This window comes from Triticum aestivum, chromosome 5B, assembly GCF_018294505.1.
Source record: "Triticum aestivum cultivar Chinese Spring chromosome 5B, IWGSC CS RefSeq v2.1, whole genome shotgun sequence".
NCBI lineage: Eukaryota > Viridiplantae > Streptophyta > Magnoliopsida > Poales > Poaceae > Triticum > Triticum aestivum.
Genome location: NC_057807.1, coordinates 608,701,422 through 608,718,618, shown reverse-complemented (window position 1 = coordinate 608,718,618; position 17,197 = coordinate 608,701,422). Strand labels below are relative to the sequence as shown.

Genomic DNA, 17,197 nt, shown 5'->3' with positions numbered 1-17,197 from the left:
GGAGAGTCATTGAAGAAGGTTTTTATCCTCATGACCCAAGCAACTTCACCCCTCGAGAAGCCGTGGACAATCAATTCAATGAGAGTGCTCTCTTCATCATTCAAGATGCAATTCTTCCCGAAGATCTCCCTCACCTTCGACCCCACGTCGTTGCTAAAGAAGCATGGAAATGTGTTGAGGGCCTCTATCGTGGAAGTGCTAGCATTCAACGGTCCAACTATGAAGTGGTGCAAGATGAAGCCGACGAGTTTGCAATGAAAGAAGATGAAGAACCTCGTGAGCTCTTTCGAAGAGTAACCAAACTCGCGGTGGCACTTCGAGATCATGGAAGCAAGGACACGGATGACAATTGGATCAAGCGAAAGTTCCTCAAGGCCATGATGCCCTACAACAAAGCCATGTCCTCCGTCATTCGTCAACGACCGGACTTCCACACCATGACCTCAAGTGAAGTGTTGGATGAGTTCGTTGCAATGAGCATCTTGGACAAGACCGCCGAAAATGCGGTGCTCCGTTCTCAAAGAGCTAAGAAGCCTAACCTTGCCTTGAAGGCCAAGGTCATTGTCGAAGAAGAGGAAGAAGTGGAAGATGAGGAAAGCAACCCCGAAGACACCAAGTTCGACTACCATGAGCACATGGCCCTTGCTTCAAGACAATTTTGGAGCAAGAAGAGCTCAAGACCCAACTTCAACAAGAATAACTCAAGTGGCGTCAAGGGCAAGCAACGAGTTAGAACTTGCTTCAACTATGGCAATGTGAGCCATTTCGTTGCGGATTGTCCTTACGAGAAGAGGGAAGACAATGGTGGCAAGTTCATTCGGAAAGACAAAGCCAAGTCCGTCCCCAACAAGAACAACTTCGCCAAGAAGACTCCCACTCGTGGGTTGGTGGTTCAAGAAGAATACCAAGAGGATGACGATGATGATGAGAATGAAGAAGCAACGGCCATGGCATCCATTGCCATTGCTACTCCTCGGGTGTCTCTCTTCGAATCACCCAACGAAAACATCACTGCTAGATGCCTCATGGCGAAGGCTTCAAACAAGGTAACCCCCAACATCACAACCACCATCATTTCTAATCCCTCCGTGGAGGATTGCATTGATGGACATGTTGAGTCTAATGAGGAAGTGAATGAATTAGAGTCCTTCATGAGTAAGCTCAAGGGAAAGTCCAAGAAGCACTTTGTTGCTCTCTTGGAACAACTTGGTGAGGCCAATGACATGATCGAGGCTCACAAAGAAACCATCTACAAGATGGAAGGTCATAGTCGTGACTATGCCGATGAGATATCGGATCTCTCAAATGCTCTTGAGGAAGAGCGTGTGCATCATTTGACTCTCGAGGAGTCACACAATGATGCCCATGCTAAGTTAAAGAAAGATCTTGATCATGCTCTTGTCATGTCTCGTGTGCTAACCTCCGAGAAGGCTAAACTTGGGGTTGATCATGCTAGACTCAAAGAGGAGTTTGAGATACTTGACAAGGCCCACAAGGTCTTAAAGGGTACTCATGCTACCCTCAAAGAGTCTCATGCTCAAATCCAAGTTAAGCTAATCAAGGAAAAAGCCACCTTTCCTCATATGGTATTAATTGATAATGCATGTGCTACTAACCCTTGTTGTGAGCATGTGCATCTTATGGAGGAAAATGCTAAGTTGAAGGATCAACTTGAGAAGGGCCTTGTGACTTGCATTCAAGGTGAGAAAAACCTCAACGACCTTTTGAGCAATCAAAAGAAAGTTATGGGCAAAGAAGGAATTGGGTTTGCACCCAAGTCCAAGAGCCAGAAGAAGAAGATCAACAAGGCCAACCGTCCTCCTCCCCTCAAACAAACTTTTGTGAAAGAGGGAGACGGAGCTTCCAAGAAGAAGAAGGAGAAAGTGAAGGAAGTTGATGTTCAAAAGGGCAAGAACGTTTCCTCAAACAAAGCCGGCGACTTTAACCCTTCATATGTGTTGTGCCGTGCTAGTGATGGACATGTTTATGCTAAATTTGTTGGTTCTCCTTATGAGTACATTGAATGGTCTATTTGGGTTCCCAAGGCCCTTGTTACTAACATCAAAGGACCCATTACTAAATGGGTACCTAAAACCAAGCATTGATCTCGTGTAGGTGTTTGCTTCCGGTGGGGGATCATGGTTGCTCGATAGTGGAGCAACAAATCATATGACCGGGAGCAAGGACTTGGTGGTGGATGTGCAAGAGACTCCATCTATGCCCACCAATGTCGAGTGGGGTGATGCATCACATTCTAAGGTATTGGGCCTCGGCAAGGTTGTCATTTCTCATGATCTAACGATCGAGAAAGTCATGCTTGTTGAGTCCCTTGCATTCAATTTACTTTCCGTTCGTCAACTTGCACTCATGGGTTTTGCCACATTCTTTGATATTGATACCGTGGCCCTCTTGTGGAGCAAGACTCTTAAAGTAGCCTTTGTTGGGCATGTCGAGAACGGTCTCCATGTGGTTAACTTTTCGAAGCAACCCACTAAGACCGCGACATGCCTAATGGCTAAAGCTGACGTGGGATGGCTTTGGCATCGCCGTTTGGCCCACGTCAATATGAGATCTTTGCAAAGTCTCCTCAAGAGGGACCATGTTCGTGGACTAACAAATGTGAGTTTTGCCAAAGATCGTGCGTGCAGTGCTTGTATCGAAGGAAAGCTTCATGAAAAGGCACACCCTCCCTCAACCATCATCTACTCGAAGAGACCCTTGGAGCTCCTTCACATGGATCTTTTTGGGCCTCCATCTTTTGATAGTCTTGGAGGAAGAAAGTATTGCTTGGTGATTGTGGATGATTACTCAAGATATACTTGGGTATACTTCTTCAAGAGGAAGAGTGAGACCCAACAAACCGTCATCAACTTTGCAAATGAAGCTCAACGTCAACATGATGCAAAGATCTTGACAATAAGAAGCGACAACGGCACCGAGTTCAAGAACTACACCTTGGATGAGTTTCTTAGTGACGAGGGGATCAAGCATCAATATGCGGCACCTTATACCCCTCAACAAAATGGTGTTGCGGAGAGGAAGAACCGGACGTTGATGGATGCGGCAAGGACCATGATGGCGGAGTTCAAGTCTCCATACAACTTTTGGGCCGAAGCCATCAACACAGCATGTCATGCATCCAATCGGCTCTATCTTCGCAAAGGCTTGAACAAGACTCCTTATGAGATCCTCACCGGCAACAAGCCCAACCTCAAGTACTTCCGGGTGTTCGGTTGTAAGTGTTTCATTCTCAAGAAAGGTGTTCGGTTGTCTAAATTTGAAGCTAGAGCTCATGAGGGCATATTTGTTGGTTATGCTACAAACTCTCATGCTTACCGTGTCCTCAACAAGTCCACCAGACTCATTGAGGAGACGTGTAACGTGGAGTTTGACGAAAATAACGGCTCCCAAGTGGAGCAAAGTGGTACTTGTGATATAGGTGATGAAATTCCTCCCCAAGCCATAAGAAGAATGGGTATTGGTCACATCCTACCCATTGAGGAACCCCTTGTGGCCGAAGGAGAAGGACAATGCTCTACTCAAGTAGAGCCATCACCTCATCAAGACCCACATGCTTCCGAAGAACAATGAAGGCCCTCAACCTCATGAACAAGACCAAGGGCAAGATCTACCTCAAGACCGTGATGAACCACTAAATGATGCCCAAGGTCAAGTTCTCCCCCTCGAGCTAGTTCAAGATCAAGATCAACCTCAAGATCAAGAACAAACTCAAGACGGCGCTCAAGATCATCAAGTCAACCCTCCTCCGTCCACACCCGAGGAGGAATTAGAGCGTCGTGCCGCGAAGATTGCTTCCAAGCTCACCAACCAAGGCCATCTCATGGAAAATGTGGTCGGAAGTCTTCGTAAAGGGGTAAGCACTCGTAGACAATTGGCAAACTATTGTGAACATCACGCGTTTGTCTCTTGTGTTGAACCCCAAAAGGTCTATGAGGCGCTCGAAGACCCGGATTGGCTCAATGCCATGCATGAAGAACTCAACAACTTCGAGTACAACAAGGTGTGGAGATTGGTGCCAAGACCATCCGGGAACCACAATGTCATTGGGACCAAGTGGATCTTCAAGAACAAGCAAGATGCCCATGGGAACATCATTTGCAACAAGGCAAGATTGGTAGCACAAGGCTACTCCCAAGTCGAGGGTATCGACTACGGTGAAACCTTCGCTCCTGTTGCTCATCTTGAATCCATTCGTTTGTTGATTGCTTATGCTTCCCATCACAACTTTAAGTTGCAACAAATGGATGTGAAAAGTGCTTTTCTTAATGGTCCCCTTAATGAATTGGTCTATGTCAAGCAACCCCCCGGGTTCGAGGATCCCTACTTTCCGGATCACGTGTATCAACTCGATAAGGCACTCTATGGCCTTAAACAAGCCCCACGTGCGTGGTATGACCACCTTACCGAGTTGCTACAAGATCGTGGTTTTGAAGTAGGGCTAATCGACCCCACTCTTTTTACTAAGAAGGTCAACGGGGAGTTGTTTGTATGCCAACTATATGTTGATGATATTATCTTTGGTTCCCCTAACAAAGCTTTCAATGAAGAATTTGCCGCTCTCATGACCTCCAAGTTTAAGATGTCTTCGATGGGAGAGTTGAAGTTCTTCCTTGGTTTCGACATCAAGCAAAGAAGAGAAGGAACCTTCATCAACCAAGCCAAATATACTCAAGACATGCTTAAAAGATTCAAGCTAAGTGATGTCAAGCCGGCTACTACACCAATGCCTACCAAGTGCCAACTTGACATTGATCCCAATGGTAAAGCGGTGGATCAAAAGGTATATCGCTCCATGATTGGATCCTTGCTTTACCTTTGTGCATCTAGACCGGATATCATGTTGAGTGTGGGGATGTGTGCACGTTTTCAAGCCGCACCAAAGGAAAGTCACTTTGTGGCGGTCAAACGAATCTTTCGATATTTGGCTTATACCCCAAACTTTGGCTTATGGTACCCAAGAGGAGCAAACTTCAAGCTTGAAGGTTTCACGGATTCCGATTGGGCGGGAGACAAAGTGGATAGGAAGTCCACTTCCGGAGGGTGTCAATTTCTTGGCTGCTCTTTGGTAAGTTGGTCTTCCAAGAAACAAAGTTGTGTGTCTCTCTCGTCCACCGAAGCGGAGTATGTGGCGGCCGGTAGTTGTTGTGCTCAACTCCTATGGATGAGGCAAACTTTAAAGGAGTACGGTGTCACTTGTGACAAAGTGCCTCTTTGGTGTGATAATGAAAGTGCCATCAAGATTTCCCTCAACCCGGTGCAACACTTCAAGACGAAGCACATTGAGATTCGGTATCACTTCATTCGGGATCACATTCGGCGAGGGGAGATCGAGCTCAAGTATGTCAACACTCATGATAACCTTGCAGATATATTCACGAAGCCATTGGATGAAGCAAGATTTCGCGAGTTAAGGCATGAGCTAAATATCATTGATTTGAGCAATGTGACTTGAACCCGTGCACCCCCCACCACACTCAACTTGTTGTCTAGTTTAGATGTAGGCATGGACATAGGGGGAGTGTTGTTCTCTCAATGAACTCTCTCTCCCCCCATTATGCATAAATAGATCACCTCTTTCACATTAGCCATTTTTGATGGTACTTGTGCTTCAAAGACGAGTTTTGGTCATGGGCCCAAGGATAATTCTTCGCGGTGCCATACCATCCAACTCAAACATAGGTGGCTTCGGCCACCGCCCTCTCTCTCCTCGAGAGACCTTGTTACTTAGGGTTTTACTGTTGTTCCTTTGCTTTTGTGCTGCTTTGGGTTGTGTCTGTTTTTCGATGCAAAGGCGTGTTTTTCTCTCTTGTTCGAAACCCTTGGTGGCATGAGCTCACGGTACTACCGCGGTCGGCCACGGTACTACCGCGGCCAATCACGGTACTACCGCTGATGGGAGCACGGTACTACCGCTCTAAGCGGCATGAGCTCACGCCTGATGGAGCGGTACTACCGCCACGGCGCGGTACTTCCGCCCAGGCGGTACTACCGCGATGACCCGCGGTACTACCGCGCCGGTTCGGGCTCGCGGGGATAGGGTCGGGGAGGGGGAGTTCTAACTCCCCCATACCCATTCGTCCCTTTCTCTCCTCATAGCCCGTTCCTCTCTCGTGCTCACGAACGGAGCCGGCGTTCGTCGCCGGATCTCCTCCACCGGCTGCCCTCCCGTGATTCCGTCCGGTGGGATCGTTCCCCACCACGTGCTCTTGCTATGGACCAAGGTTTTTCCCCAAATCCTTCTCCGTGATGATTGTATTTGGTTTTTCTAGGTTTTGGGGGAGGCTTGCATGTTCTTGAGATTTCTCGGCTAGATCTCTGCAAGAGTAGGATGAAGGAGTGTAGTATTGCACAGGATTTATACTTGTATTGTTGTCTTGCTCTAGATCTGGTCACCGTAGCACCGCCATGGCTTCGCGGGTCTTTTCAGATTCAAATCCTGCTTGATCCGACGCGACGCGGTACTACCGCCCGTATGGCGCGGTACTACCGCTCCCACGGTACTACCGCTTCTATGGCGCGGTACTACCGCGCGCCGTGCGGTACTAACGTCGTACTACTGCCCCAGCCACGGTACTACCGTGACACCTCACGGTACTACCGTGTCTGGAGCTCTAGTAAGACCTTAGTATCACACCCCATGGCAGTTCTACCGTGGGTCACCTCTATCGCATGCTAACTTTCTCGTTTATCTTCTATGGGTTTCATGTGCAGTCTTTTTAGCCTTTGCATTGATCCTTTTCGACTTGTTTTGGTGCTTTGCGTGTGTGTTTTAGGTGGTGGCTCTCGCCGGGCCAATCCCGTCCGTGACACTGGTTCCAAGCGTCTGCGCAACCCAGGCGAAGTTCCCGAGGGATCATCTGCGTCGAAGCGCAATGTCAAGTCCATCGCCAGCAAGCACAAGGAGCCCGCCAGGGGCATGGATGAGATAGGCGCTCGAGAGTATGTCCGTATCAGGCAGCTTCACCCATATGCAACCCCACGCTCCACTATCAGAGGATGTGAACTGTTCTGGAACAAGACTCAAACCCAGATCTACTTGGATGTCATCAAGAACAAGCAGAATACCTATGTAGAGGTGAAGTGGATTGAGATGCACCACATGAGGAAGGACAAGTTTCGTGACTACTTTGGGGAGGCTCTGGACTTGGTGGAGCAGTTTGGCATTGAGCATGTGATCTCGTTCCACATGGACTATGACCCTGAGATCATTTGTCAGTTCTTTGCCTCAGTGTACTTCCACAACAATGATGAGAGGAGGATGACGTGGATGACCAATGGCCGCCAGCTGTCTGCTACCTGGAAGGAGTTCATGGAGTTACTTCAAGTTGCTGATGATGGACTTGACACTCCTGTTGGTGTTCGCCCTCACGGCAATACTGACTCTGCTGACAAGGACAAGCTCACTCCGTTCATGGTTGAGAAGAAGCTCGCCACTGGCAAGATAGTCTCGGTTCTCAACCCGTTTCTGGATATCATGTACCGCATCTTCCGCAACTCTCTGTTCCCACGCATCGGTGATAAAGACAAGGTTCATGCCTACATGGTGGACATGATGCTTCTGTGCGAGGAGGCTCGCTCATCTCAGACTCAGCCACTTGATGTCTCTCACATCATGTGGTGCGAGCTTCGGTTTGCTGTGTTCAACCGCAAGGTGCCTATTTATGGACCCTACTTGTTTCTGCTGATTTCGAAGACTTGGGAGAAGATGTACCCCACGGAGGAGTTCCTGGCTCCAGACTGGATTCGCCATGAGCCCATTTGTCTGAGGGTCAAACCCAACTGGGCCAACACTGCTACTCGTGCTGAGGCGTCTGCTGCTAGGGCTGCTGCTGTTGATGAGGATGCTGCTAGAGCTGAGGATGTTGCTGGGGGCCGTTCTGCTAGGCCTACTCAGAGTGACTCTAGGCCATCTTGGGCCAAGAGGTTGACGGATAAGATGAAGTCACTTTTCTGCATGCAAGCCAAGGGACAGTACAGGGCTCACGTGGAGTCCAAGGAGAGTCGTCGCCGGCACAACAAGATCTTGAAGCTCTATGGCGAGGATGTGTCTGCCGGGTCTGAGGAGCACATCACTCCTGAGACCGAGTGGATGGAGAAGCAAGGATTCAAGTGGACTGATTCTGAGGAGGAGGCCGAGGAGTCCATTCCAGCTGCGGAGGAGTCTGATGCAGAGGAGTGGGACAGTTTCTCTGCTTGAGCCACCTCTTGTGTGTTTAGGTGTCCTCTCTGCCTTTTTGGCGTCTCGATGCCAAAGGGGGAGAGAGCGTAGGGATTTGGTTTTGCGAGTTTGTGTGTTTGCCAGTTGAGCTCTTTGCTGCTTTTATCGTTTGAACCTTGGTTATCTTATCTCATATGGTGTAAGACATATGCACTCTATCTATCCTAGCTAGCTTGTGTTTTTTTTTGTGCTTCTTTCATGCTATGCTAGGCTTATTATCATGTCTTGATCTCTAAAATATAGGGGGAGTGTTGATCCTAGTTTGTGTGCCATGCAGTCCAAAGCATTCATATATAGTGCACATATCTAGGGGGAGCCCCATCTATATTTTAGAGGAGTGGGGTTTGCCACTGCTTTAAACATATCTTATCTATGTGCAAATCCCGTGTTGTCATCAATACACCAAAAAGGGGGAGATTGTAAGGGCATATTTATCCCTAAGTGTTTTGGTGATTGATGACAATACTCGTGCAGACTAATCGTGTGCCTTGAGTCCCACAGATACTTCTTCATTAGGCACAAGATGATTCGGTGCCCCTCGAAGACTAGTGAAGCCGTCGTTGTTCTACGTTTCTCTTTGGTGGAGTTGAGTCGTAGGAGAGCCGTACTATTAAGAGGGGGTCCGCGTCAGAAAGGTAGGGTGGAATCACACGTACACTTGCCCCTCCTTTCCTTGCACTTTGGAGCTACCCATCGTTATCATTGTTGTGCGAAAAACTGACGACTACTGCTGTACTTGCGGTAGTACCGCAAGTACACGCGGTAGTACCGCGACAGGTCACGGTAGTACCGCCCCTCTAGCGCGGTAGTACCGCGGTACCTTGGCCTAGTGCCGCTCCAGTGCGGTAGTAGGGGCGGATGTAATTTTTTACATCCGCGCCCCTCACGGTAGTACCGCCCCTCTGGTGCGGTAGTACCGCCGCACTCTGGCCTAGTGCCGCTCCGGTGCGGTAGTAGGGGCGGATGTAATTTTTTACATCCGCGCCACCCACGGTAGTACCGCTCGTCCTGCGCGGTAGTACCGCGGGCGCTCACGGTAGTACCGCTCTTTTGGAGTTGTAGTACCGTGGCCCTTCTGCCTAGTACCGTTGCGTCGCGGTAGTAGGCGCGGATGTAATTTTTTACATCCGTGCCTACCACGGTAGTACCGCGCCTTACAGGCGGTAGTACCGCGTCGGGTTTTTGCACCACCCTAGTTTCTGCGGAAGTTGACACGGATGAAATTTATTTCGTCCGCGCCCTTCCCAGGCCGTGACCCTCCTGCCTTGCGGTAGTACCGCAAGGGGGAGCGGTAGTACCGCACCAGCGGTAGTACTGCTTCTAGCTCAGGCTTGTTCCGGCCTGTGCAGCTGCCACGGTAGTACCGTGATCACCCACGGTAGTACCGCGCGTCGTCGCGGTAGTACCGCTCCCTTAGAGCGGTAGTACCGTGAGTCGCGGGCAGAACTAGTGGATAACGGTTGGATCTTTTCCCCGACTATATAAGGGTTGTCTTCTACCTCTAGTAGTCCACCTCTTCCACCTCTAAGCTCCATTGTTGCTCCAAGCTCCATTTTCGCTCGATCTCTCTCCCTAGCCAATCAAACTTGTTGATTTGCTCGGGATTGGGTGACAAGGGCCCGATCTACACTTCCACCAAAGGATATTTGATTCCCCCACTTATCCCTTGCGGATCTTGTTACTCTTGGGTGTTGAGCACCCTAGACGGTTGAGGTCACCTCGAAGCCATACTCCATTGTGGTGAAGCTTCGTGGTGGTGTTGTTGTTGGGAGCCTCCGATTGTTGTGGAGATTGCCCCAACCTTGCTTGTAAAGGTTCGGTCGCCGCCTTCAACGGCACCAATAGTGGAATCACGGCATCTCGCATCGTGTGAGGGCGTGAGGAGAATACGGTGGCCCTAGTGGCTTCTTGGGGAGCATTGTGCCTCCACACCGCTCTAACGGAGACGTACTTCCCCTTAAAAGGAAGGAACTCCGGTAACACATCCTCGTCTTCACCGTCTCCACTCTTGGTTATTTCGTGCCTTTACTTTTGCAAGCTTACTTATTGTTACATCTCTTGCTTGCTTGTGTGCTAGTTGTTATTGCATCATATAGGTTGCTCACTTAGTTGCATATCTAGACAACCTATTTGTTGCGAAGTTTAATTTGGTAAAGAAAAGCTTAAAAATTGTTAGTTGCCTATTCACCCCCCCCCCTCTAGTCAACCATATCGTTCCTTTCAATGTTGGAAGATAGTTGTTGGAAAACTAGCCACTAAAAATATAGTTGTGAAAAGTAGTTGGTAGCATTATAACTGTTACAACTACAAACCGTTTGAATTATAGTTGTTGAATTGGTAGTTATAAGATGTGTTGAAATAAAGGAGAGAAAATATAGACAATATGTTGAAAAACCGGCTGTATATAAGAAGAAATCTTTTTGGACTATTGCTTATATGGGTATATGGAAAACCAAATATACGCATACTGCTGGAGACACTCTCAGAGGTGGGCGGAGGACAAGACATATGTGGACAACTGGAATATTAGGATGGGAATGTCTAATATAACCATCAGACATTTGTTTTTCATTTTGGTCCAAGTCATCTTTTGTTCAATGACAAATTGCCACGTGTATCTGTTGCTTTGAGTTGAGTTCATTCCGGCGTTTGTAAGGAAATTCATCTAATTTCATTTGGCTTTCAGGTCGGATTCCTCGTGGTCTCAATGTTCAGCTCCACACCACCCCGACCCTGTTGGGCTTTCCAACACTCAGCCCACCCTAAAGGGCCCAAGTGGTAAACCCGAAGAATTCCTGTTAGTGTGGTTCGACATGCAGATCTGGCACATCATCTTGTTACATGCAAACTAGCATGAATGATAACTCAAGAACGACAAGTATACTGAAACAAGAAATACTCAAAATGAATGAAGACTAACAACGGATAGTTGTGCACTGATATTTAGAATAACTCAAAATCCTTCTTAGGGGCACTAAGACTAAAATTTGAAAACTGAGAGTTGCCCTTCATTGATTTCCTTATGGTTTATGGGTTGGACTTACATTGCGTAATTCATCATCCGATGTAGGCATGTCTTAAAAAAATCATGTGTTTAAAAAAAGCTGATGTTCTTCATCTTCTCCAAGGAAGCACACTGGAAGTTGCAAAACACTTTTGAAGAATATTTGTGATGTGTTTTTAGGACAACTGCTTTTCATTTTGTTATGTTCCTGCAAGCATTGTGAACAAATGTGCAAGAAAAAGACTGAGAAGGCAAAAAAAGAAGATGTTTTTGAGCATGCTAACTTACCTTGAGATGGGGAGATGCCAAAAATACCACTCTCTTTATGTACATCCTCCAAATAGAAAACCTCACCACTAATAATGTGGGGCAGAGATAATGAAGATCGACGTCCATGCCGATTGGAGAGGTACATACATTGCTCTAGATGGCGTTCTTGTATGTTGCACATAAGTATTTACCAAGATTTCCGGTGTATGCATTCCACATTGCAGTTTGGTAAATCTACTTGTATCCTTGAGCCTCTTCATGGTGTCAGGATCCTGTTCTACACATTTTTCAAGCACATGCATTGTGTGTGACCCCGCGGGGTGTGCATTTTGGAGCAACGGTCCTCAAGTGTCAGAATTCTGAGGATCAGAGTCCATGACTTACCGTATCCTCTATTTTTGTTGACGCAACAATAGGATTGGTGACTTAACAACACACAAATATGAACTATAGAAGCTTCATCATTTATGAAGAAATATTAATATTCTCACATGGAAACAACAACACAAGATATCAAAATAATACAATCCATGTTATGAACAATGCAAATTGGTAGAAGGGTAAAACTAAAATGAACATTAATGTTCCTATACGTCTAGTAAATATATACCGGGTATATAATATCACCATTTTCCTTTGTAAATAGGCACTCTAATATATTGGCAAATAAAACTATAGTTCGGAGACCCCTATACCTGTGCCCTGCCAACAACTCTAAGACCGTATCTTATACACCAACTACCGTACCATACCCTACATGCTACTATCTCCTTTTCTTGTTGCTTGGTGATACCCTGGCCGAGGGAAAAAAATTATAATTCAGTTGAAATCCGACTAAATCTGCGATGTGGGACTAAAGTTCCCAGGTACAACTTACCTGTAGCAACCGACTGGCGTCTATTCCCGCTCCACCGAGAGTCCTGCGTTTGCCCGCTGTTCCGACACTCGCCTTCTCCATGGGCAATAACGACAACACATTGATGCACGACCCCCTGCTCCTCCTCCTTCTCCCATGATGGCCGCCGGCGGTCGCCTCCTTCCTGCTCACAGACCTCAACTCGCAGTGATCCTACACTCGCAAGAGGGCGCGATGAGACTGTAAGGAAGGAGAAAGGAAGGAATGCAGTGGAGGAGGCTGCATTTCAATGAGGGGTTTGGGGGAGGAGATGACCGAAGTGAGATCGACGCACCTCACTTCAGAAGTGTACTCGTTGTGGCCAACTTCTATTTGGCGCCCTCAACACTAGTTATAAGCTTACCGACAAATCGGCGCACACCCCTCTCCATCCTAGGCTCGACCCTTTTAATTTTGTTTTCCTTTTATTAAAATTCAAATTGTGCGTGAGTTAAGATTCAAACTCCAAATATCCTGGTCTATTTCTGACAGCAATAACCACCCGGGACAGATCACCTGATGGGCCTACTTCTACTTCTTTTTTCTTCTTGTTGTGCACATTTCTTGTTCCGGTTCTACATAGATTTCTCAGTGTTTTTTCTTTTGTTTTTTTCATGCACTATTTTCGGTAGTTTTCTATTTTGTTTCATTTTCGTTTTTCATTTTCTTCATGAACTTTCTTTTGAGTTTGTTCATTTTTTTAACTATGAACTTTTTAAAAATTCATGAAACATTTTTTAGTCCACAAACTTTTTGAAAATTTGTGAAATTTTTCAAAAATCATGAACTTTTTTCAAATTCATGAACTTTTTAAAATATGAATTCAGAATCAATTTCCAAATTCACAAACATTTTTTTCAAACTTGTGAACTTTCCTCAGTTTTGTGATTTTTGTTCGAAAATCCATGAAGTTTTCCTCAAATTTGTGAACCTTCTCCAAATTCTATGATCTTTTTCCCAATTTTTTTTCATTTTTGTGAACCTTTTCGAATAACGAACTTTTTTCAAATTTGTGAAGTTTTTTCAGATTCATGAACCTTTTTGAATTGATGTCTATTTTGAAAACCTGTGAATTATTTTTCAAATTAGTGAACTTTTTTCATATTAACAATTTGTTTTTCAAAATCTATGAACGTTTTTCATTTTTCAGGAACTCCTTCAGAAAACTTTATTTTTTATAGTTTTTGAACTTATTTTCAAATATCATGAACTTTTACAAATTTGGGAACTTTTTCTCAAATTCGTAAACTTTTCTTATTTTAGCAAACATTGTACATTTTATGTACTCTTTTAAATTTACAATATTTTTCCAAATTGAAATTTTTTTCTCAAATTGATGAACTCTTTTCAAAATCAGCAAACTATTTTTGATTTCACAATTCTTTTAAACCGTATTAAAACCAGCCGGTTTTTTCCCTACCAGACCAGCAACACACACACACACACACACAAAAACTAACAGGGGAAGCATGACGCCGAACGAGCGAGAGCGGGCGAAGTTGGGCCGGGTACCTCTGCTCGCTATATGCGGATCAGTCCCACAGAAAATGCGGCCCAGTTCCTCTCGCGAACGGCCCAGGTTACAGGTAAGTTTAGCCCGCTCCATCTGTACCCATCGTGCTCCCGTGAACGAGACGGACACCGACCAGGAAACTCTCCCGTGTCTCTCTCTTACATAGGCGGCGGAACGCGACGGCCGCCCAGATCGCCGCCGCCGCGTCCGACGAGGGAGCCGGGGCACTGCAAGCCGGCCTATAGAATATAGAGAGACTGGTTCGGGATGTTCGGAGATGCGGGCCAGCGGCGCGGCAAGTTCGTGGGCGGTGGGGCGGACGCGCATCTCTACGACGACCCGGACGCCGCCGCCATCCTGGCGCTCCTCGACTAGAAGTAAGCCCAGCCCCCCTTCCTCATCTGCAATCCTCCCTGCCTGTGAGAAGAAGCAAATCCTAACTAAATTCGTCTGCAATTTTTCCCTGTGATTAGTCGAGCCTAATTCTTACGAAAGAGGAGAATAAGATGTTTGCATCACAATCTTGTTATAGTTTCTTAGTTGTTTGTATGCATTGGGCATAGGATTGGAATAATATGAACATCTTAGAGCATCTCTAGCAGATTCCCTAAACTTTAATCCCTATAATTGACATTTGGTTCACGCAATTCATTGAACACTTTACCCGCAAGCACGCGTACACACACATTGAGCTAAATCCACCGCACACACATTGAACTTGATAAATCCATCATGCATACATTAAGAAAAACCATTGGCAGCTTTCCATTATGAACCGAACCCAACTAATTCAAACCATCATATAGATTCTGACGAAATAAACCATTGACATGGTTGCTGCCGTTGTCTGTACCCCACAAATCAAACCCAACCCAAGTCAGAAGCTAGTGTCTCTAGTTCCTCATCAAATCAACATGAAATTTATACATATACATACTACACAGCTGGCTCTCACCCATCATCCTCTCCCTTTTCTCTCTCTCGCCGCCAAGTGGGCCTTAGCTGCTGAGTACTGCTATGCGATCCATGCGATTTAGCGATATGTTTAGGAAGCAGTGGAAGAAAATAGCCCGCCTAGGCGAAGCTTAATCATACTAGGATGTAGGCAACAAGAAGACGCCTAGCAATTCCTTTATCCTCGGTAGGAAGTTTAGATCTCCATATAATGAGCTCCAAGATTATTACGGGCTTATAAGGATGGCTTGTAGAGTTAGTTAATAATTCTGGCAAATATAACTTGTGTAGGTGATCAATAGTATCCATAGTTTGATTCTGCTATATGATGTAATATTTTATTCAATGTCTCGTGGAACTGGCCCCTGTCTGCTAGATGCAACAAATGACAATAGTTTCTATGGTTCCTTTTTAACATCCAAAAAGCGGTAACATACTGCATTGATGATTGTCTATCGGCACAGAGCCAAATATTTGATTATCTCATGTAGTACATAGATGATGTAATTTCCAGTAATATTTTCAGTCATCCCTGAATGTTATTAGTTTGTTACTTATGTACTGACATTATTGTCCTGTTTTATGTTGTCCACATGAAGGTTGTTTTTCTCACTCAACAGATCTGCAGCTATCAGTAATATAATGAGTTGTTGTTTTGTTTCCAGGCCATGGTTCTTCCATCGCACCCTTATCTTCTCAAGGAAACACACATCAGTATTATTCATATGGTGGTGGATACCAGAGTGGTAGTACAACAAAAAAGATTGATATCCCAAATGGAAGGTATGCTACTTGGGAGTTTACTCGTTTGGTTTCTGCATTCTTGCAGTTGATACAAGGTTGCATGAAGTGTAGTTTTTTTGCTCTGCTAACTTAATTTTCGTAACTTCTTTTAGGTTGGTGTTATCATTGGAAAAGCTGGAGAAACTATACAGCATATCCAATTTCAGTCAGGGGTCACAGACAAGATTGGTTGATCTTTCGGGAAGATAAGCACAGCTGAGCAGTTGATAAGTGATGTTCTTGCAGAGGTATTGTGATATCTTTTTTATGGTCAGGACATCACATTTAGTTGTGCATCCATTTATTCAACCATACTTGTCATGTGACCTGCAGGCTGATGCTGGCTCATTTGGCACTATCTCTAATTGGAGGTACAATGCACCTCAACCTAGTGCTGAGCAATCCCATATGCAAATTGCTAACAAGGTAAACTGGCTGCTTTCTATAACTGGGTTTGTTTGTCAGACTTTGAAAATCATACCACACCCCAATATAGCAATGAGGGTTTCTTGTAAGCTTCCCAGCTGATATTATTTCACGGATTTCATTTTCTTTGGTGGTGAAAAACCTTTCCTATTAATTCCATGTCTTACTATTTTTTGGTGAGACTATAAAATCCATGCACGCCAAATCTGGAGCTTGTATACAGGTTTGTGAAAATTCTTATTGCAAAGTCTAACATAAATTTGTTGGCTGAACCTGGCCTAACTTACCATTGAATTTCCTTAATAACTTAGCACTGCGTGATGCGTTTTGTTGTTGCATTTTTCCATTTTTCTTATGATTTACCAAGTAAATTAAAATCCAAGTTCTAAATTTTGCTCAACTAGAAGTAGAACTCATGCTCCTTTCATCTTCATAATTATCCGTTTTATTATTCTCCTTTTTCTCCTTGTTAGTTAGTATGTTATATTTTGTATCATCTCCATCATTACCACTGGTAATAGCAATAGTAATATTTGATTTGTCCTCAAAAATCCTTCTGCAGGTCATTCCTTTGCATTTGCCTCCCTGTGATACTTCAACTGAGGTCTGTATATTCATGGTAATGCAGAGCGAATTGAAATAGCAAAGCAGCTTGAGTGAGGTTACCAGTGAGGTCAGCTTTCTTTCTCTTTTCACGCCACCTCCTAATTGCTGCAGCTATTTGTTATTTATCAGTGTTGTTAAAATCATGTCGGTTTAGTTATCATTTTTTATATGTTATTACTGTATTTTTTCTCTCGATTTATATTTCTCTACTTGACCTTCCTTTTCCATTGCTTGCTTTTGAGACTCTTCTTATTCTTGTCAAATGTACATGTCCAAAACGTCATCTCAACGGGTTGTCTTGTAAAACAAGGTGGTCATGGAGCAACAGCAGTATGGCTTTGACATGATTGTATACTTTATAATCATATTTGTAATTTATGCAATCTGTTTGTTATTAGCTGCGATGCTCTGTGTAGTCTCTCTGATGAAGATGCTAGAAATATTTTCCTTGATGGGACACCGATGACTTCCCGATTAAGATAGGACTGCATCAGGGGTCAGCTTTGA

The 17,197-nt window shown here is 45.2% G+C and overlaps 1 pseudogene; it reads left to right on the top strand.

Annotated features, from left to right (window-relative positions):
• Positions 1-15,649: 15,649 nt before the first annotated feature.
• On the top strand, positions 15,650-16,756 carry LOC123113602 (uncharacterized; annotated as a pseudogene).
• The last annotated feature ends 441 nt before the right edge of the window (positions 16,757-17,197 follow it).